The sequence below is a fragment of the Mesoplodon bidens genome (genome assembly GCF_964165515.1).
Source record: "Mesoplodon bidens genome assembly, chromosome: 13".
Classification (NCBI taxonomy): Eukaryota; Metazoa; Chordata; class Mammalia; order Artiodactyla; family Ziphiidae; genus Mesoplodon; species Mesoplodon bidens.
In genome coordinates, this window is record NC_138169.1 from 36,768,814 (window position 1) to 36,774,985 (window position 6,172).

Consider the following 6,172-nt stretch of genomic DNA (forward strand, 5'->3'; position numbering starts at 1 on the left):
AATCAACTCTGTAACACTTTCAGGCAAGCCAAGGAAATTCATCAGTGACTGTGCATATGAAATAGTAAGTCAGCCCTTGAAATAGTCAGAGATGTCTATGTTTATGGCCTTAAATATTAGTCATCTGACTTCAATATTTCTCCTGTCACTAATTAGTTAATTTTGGCTAATTAGACATTCATTCTCAACAAAATGTTTGAGGAAATTTTAGTAGTAGCACAATCTAAGTACACAGACTCCACTTTCATTTCCTGTGGTGTCTGTGACCAAGACTAAAGTCATGATACCTGAAGGTTAGGGGCCCCTTCTGTCTTAGCATGAATTTAGTTAGTGCTATAAAAAACACAGAGTGAAAGGCGAAGAGCAGAAATGGACCTGGGTCTGCATCATGGCTCTGCTTCTCTCTGTGTGACCTTGGCCTGGAGAGTCACCCTTCCTAAAGTTCAGTTCACTTATCCATACAATGAAAATCATACCTCCCTTGCTTGTTGTGAAAATAAAGCTCCAAGTAAGTAGCAGATACTTTATAAACTCCATTGATTATTTTTAACATTTGAGAAAGCTGGGCTTAGTGTGCTCCTTATTCTTCTCTATATAATATTCACACTTCACACTAATATTTGTAACTCAGATTGAATACTCTCTGTGATCCAATTACATAAGAAGACCTGTAGACCTGACCTCAACCTTTCTGTGGCTGATGAGTGGCCACATCAGTTCTGATTCACTTCTCATTTTTTTTCCTAAAGAGTCATTCCTTTTTTCCCAAGTACTGTATATATCTGTACCTCCTCTCATAATACATCTCTAATAGTTACTAGGGACCACATCTTCCCCAGGAGAAGGGAAAAACAGAGATGTATCAACATAAGGATTGCATTTGGTAGGTAGTGGGTTAGCAACTATTGATATGTCTACCCTTGAAAAATACCATCTTATATACTCCCTCCATCTCTCTGGGCCATTGAGAACCATTGCCCTTACACAGAAGGAAGCTTCACAGATAGATATGTGCTGTTGGGAAGTTGGGTGGGAGGAAAGCACTTGATTGAATAGGCTTCTACAGCTGTGTGGAACCAAGACTTGAAGATCTCTTATGTCCAGGATGCTGTGCATTTCACAATAAGGAAAATGGTGTCTGGGAGAGGAAGTACTACAGAGGAGGGTTGCTAGATGGAGAGAAGTGGGAGATGGTGGAGACCTCAGAGAATCAGAATTCTCGTAAAGGAACCAGAGTACTAACTAGAGAACAGAATGATTTGGTGGAAAATTTGTGAATTATTAAACAAGGCTGAAACCATGAATGAAGGAGAAGAAAGTATGTGACCATGTACACTGTAGAATGTTTACCTAATTTAATAAGAAATTAGAGATGAGAAATGGACAGAAGATTATTGTATAAACAGGTGATAGTAAACTGTAAGTAGGTAGCCAGTCCTTAGTGGAAAAGTATATGCCATGTTTTACATTCATCCACTCATTCACGTATCATTATTTTTATTGTTATTATTATTTATTATTTAATTCCATAGGGTATGAAGGAATAAGACATTCCTTACTCTGCATAAGCTATATGGTTGAGAAGAAATACACAATTAACCTTTAGTCTGTGCTATGTTTTAGAAGTTGGAAACAGAAAATAGCTTCACAAAGAAGACATTTTAGTTTGGCTTAGACTTTCATGTTGGTTTATTTTATTTTTTTCAAGTGAGGATGGTGAGAAATGTTTTTGATGCCAAGAGAACAATATGATTAAAGTCACAAAGGTACGAAAGTATATGACATGCTCAGGAAACCACAAAATCCCAGCATGGCTGTGGAATAGAATTTATTGGAAAAGATAATGAGAGCTCGGTCTGGACATACAGGTTGGAGCCAAATGGTGAAGGGCATTACAGGACATCCAAGAAGTTCAGACGTTACCTTATGTAATAAGGGAGGCCTCTGAAGTTTATTTGCTTGTTTTATTTTTATTTTGTTTTAACCCAAATCAAAATTGTTTTTTTCTAATGAATACGAGAGCAACTTACATGCATTATATCCCAGAAAGATAGCCACTGCTGATACAGTTTATACCCTTCCAGTATTTATATTAATTTATATAGAAAAATAGATAATGGTAGGTCCCAAGTTCCCCTCACTGAGAAGTGCAGGCTTGGTAGAACCACGTGGCCTCACTGCTTGCTATTTGTAATTGAGTAGATGGGGGTAAACACACACACAAAGTCATATAACATGTAAGGTATATATATAAAGTACACTTGTAGTTTTGAGGGAGGGAGATACTGCTTCGGGCTGGAGGAATCAGGGTAAGCTTTGTGGGGAAGGTAACATGAAATATGGACTGATTCATAAAATTCTTTATGTCGAGCTCATGCCAATATCTTTAGTGTTGCTCCAGTTTCAGTACATGTGCTGAGGAAGTGAAGCCTTAATATCCAATGAATGGTCATGTCTGTCCTCTGCAATGGATGTTCTAAAATTTAAGTAAGAAATAGGTCTCAACTCGTACCTACTTATCACTCACTCTTTAGAATTCACACTTATATGCCAATCAGTACAATCTCTCATCATTTATGAATGAGGAGTTAATGAGTTACTCAGGGTTACACAAGTAGTCAGAGATAGGACTAGGCTTGTATTATAGAATTCATGCCATCCTATCCATCTAGAGCCTCTTAAAAAAGGATTGCAAGACCCACTGAAATAGAAAGGGTAGTAAGTAAAATGTAACTATTGTTAAAGCAAAATTTTTCAAAAGATTGAAAAACAATTTTCATACAAATATAACATGAGCGTATGTCCAAGATTGTATTGAATTCATTACATTAATGAGCTATTAAGATGGTTAAACTAGTCTAAAGAGCATTTGAGAAGCTATTTAAAGGCGGGGAGGGGGAAGGGTAAGCTGTGACAAAGCGAGAGATTGGCATGGACATATATACACTACCAAACGTAAGGTAGATAGCTAGTGGAAAGCAGCTGCATAGCACAGGGAGATCAGCTCGGTGCTTTGTGACCACCTAGAGGGGTGGGATAGGGAGTGTGGGAGGGAGGGAGACGCAAGAGGGAAGAGATATGGGAACATATGTATATGTATAACTGATTCACTTTGTTATAAAGCAGAAACTAACACACCATTGTAAAGCAATTATACTCCAATAAAGATGTAAAAAAAAAAAGAAGTAAAGGCAGATTAGGAAGGGAATGTTAAAATAAGATAGCTGAGTTTGATAGAACAAAGGTTACAATAAACTATAATTTGGGGGTTTATCTGTCATACCAAAGTGAAAATATTTGCCTTGCCACCAGAAAGAAATCTTCAAATTAACCTCTACTCCAGTGAAGTTGTAAAATAGTCCAGATAGTATAAAGTTAATCGAAGGTACAAGCCCCTCACTGAGAGAATACCTAGTAAACTTGCCCTATTTTCAAGTTCCAGATAATTTTTCTCACAGTGATTTATAAAGCTTCATAACTTTGACCTCAGATATCGTTTCTGAAAATTATATTAATATGTTCATTTATCTCTAGTACAGAACCTTTCAAATATAAATAGTCATCCTTCTGGAAACAAATACTATTGAAAGGCCACAGACTCATGTTTTATTTTCTTGGATCTTAATGCTGCTATAAGAATCACAGCTCTAGCAAAATGTGTTTGAGAACTTGTTAGAATAAATTCTGTATTCTGCATTTATATTTAGTCAGAAGGCTGAAGACAGATCTCTAACAAACAACATAATGAATAAGTTAGAACTAGTTGAGCTTCCTATCGACAAGAATTATTTGACTGTTTCTCAATGGACCAAAGAAGTGAGTATGAGTTCCTTGCAATATACACTTTTGAAACCTGGGGTCTCCTCCACCTCATTCATTCACCAGTATTTCTCTATCAAACATTTTTTTTTAATTCCTAAGAGCTACTTGCTGTGGAAGATATTAACATTTATAAGAGATTTTATCATTCCTTAATGAGAATGTTTTAAAATTGTTGCAGGGGCTTACCTGGTGGCGCAGTGGTTGAGAGTCCACCTGCCGATGCAGGGGACGCAGGTTCGTGCCCCGGTCTGGGAAGATCCCACATGCCGCGGAGCGGCTAGGCCCGTGAGCCATGACCGCTGAGCCTGCGCATCTGGAGCCTGTGCTCCGCAATGGGAGAGGCCACAACAGTGAGAGGCCCACATACAGCAAAAAAAAAAAAAAAAACTTGCAAATGGTATTACTGTGTGTTTGACACCTTCAGTTACCTACTTGGTGGCATTTCCATATTTTCATTCTCTCAGCTTTCCTCAGAGGAAGATGAAGCTATAGTTTCCTCTCAGATGTGGAACCACATCAAAAGGGATAAGGAAATAGCTGGAGATGAGTTTTTTTGAACAGTAGTGTTGTTCCTGTGTAACTGATGTTCTAAAATTTAAGTAAGATATTAGTCTTAAATTCTACCTATAGGAAGCTACTTAGGACTTACACTTCAGAACATACTCTTATATAGCAATGAGTAGAATCTCACCATCTATGGATGGGGAGTTATGACTTACTTAGGGTCACATAAGAGATCACAGAAGAAACTATAAAAGGATACCGTTCAAGCAAAAGTATAAATGACTATAGTGTAAGCTCCATGAGGGCATGGATTTTTGTCTTTTTTGTTCCCTGTCGTATCCTTAACACCTAAACAAGAATTATTTTATTGCTTCTCAAATGCACAGCACATAGTTAACACTCCAAAAATATTTTCACAAATACATTACATCACATCAAGACTAAGATTCATCCAACATGTGAAAATCAAAGTTAATATATACTAGGTCAATATGCAAAATATAGAATGGTAAATGTCCATTCAGCCCCTGAAATCAAGCAATAGGCATCTAATTTCGGAATAGTATATACATATTATGACATTTTATTTTAATGTAGTTAAATTAATATATTTAGTACCATTTTAATGATTAGTGGCTCCATTGTATTAATCATAGTAAATATATTTTGCTTGGGTTATTTCACAGTGAAACTGAATGAATTGTTAGATCGCCAATCAATGCAGTTGACTGCAATTTCTTCATGACACAGGATGCTCTGACAGAATATTTTCTTTTTTAATTTGCCAGAATGAAATATGCTAAAAAAAAAATCACCTTGGAATCCCCCTGAGTAATGAACGTGAGTTTTTCCAGAGACATTGAGTTTGCTTTCTTTCAGAGAGTCCTTTGGAAGCCTCACCTTCCAAGTAAAGGGGAAGTAATCAGAACCTTAATAGGTGATGCTTTAAAAGAGAAATGTCCTTGACCCCTAGTGGTGGATGTCTCAACAGGGAATCACATCTGAAACCAGCCCTGACTGGTAAGCTGCTAGAGGGCCACCCTGCAAGATGGCAGCACATAAGGACTAGAGTTCAAGCATGGAGCCCTGTGGCCAAAATTAGCATCCAGAGTATGTAGGTTTGCTTTTACAGAGACATATTGTCATTAGTGCCAAGATTTGGATCGAAGAATGCCAGCCTTAGGAAAGGACAGTATGGGAAGGTGGGTGAACCAGTTCTTAGCAAATGCAGCTGGGTACCCACCTGTGTTCTCTTAGCTCAGACATGGAAGCTGAACACACGTTGAGAGAACACCTTAGTCCTCAGACTTCTTAAAAACTCAGGACCATGGAGTCATCAAAGGAGAATGTTAGAGACATTTTGGTTAATGAGGTAGGTGAAGTCTTGAGTCAATAATTGGAACTATTTTTCAAAAATTTAAGCATTTGCATCTTGAGTTTGTAGATTAGTACATCCAGATTACACTTAGCCATAGTAGATATAGATTACAAAATACAAGATGCTATCAAGAGCAAATGATAGAATAATACTTGAAAATACAAGACACAATAAATAACCAAGTTTATAATTTTCTAAATTGAAAGCATTTAGGTCAACTGAAATTCCATTTGATCACAAAGACTTTCATTGAACTCACATATGTGTTAAAATATTTTCTTTAAATATTTTTTATTAGCAAATATTCTACCTGCTACTGTTCTCCACAGTACTGAAAAAGGGGTAGTCGTTCTATGGACTTACATGAAAGTCAAATGACAATGGACAAGACAAAGGAGAAGGAATTTTAATTAAAACTGCTTTTTTGGATTTCCTCCCCATTTAGGTCACCACAGAGCAGTGAGTAAA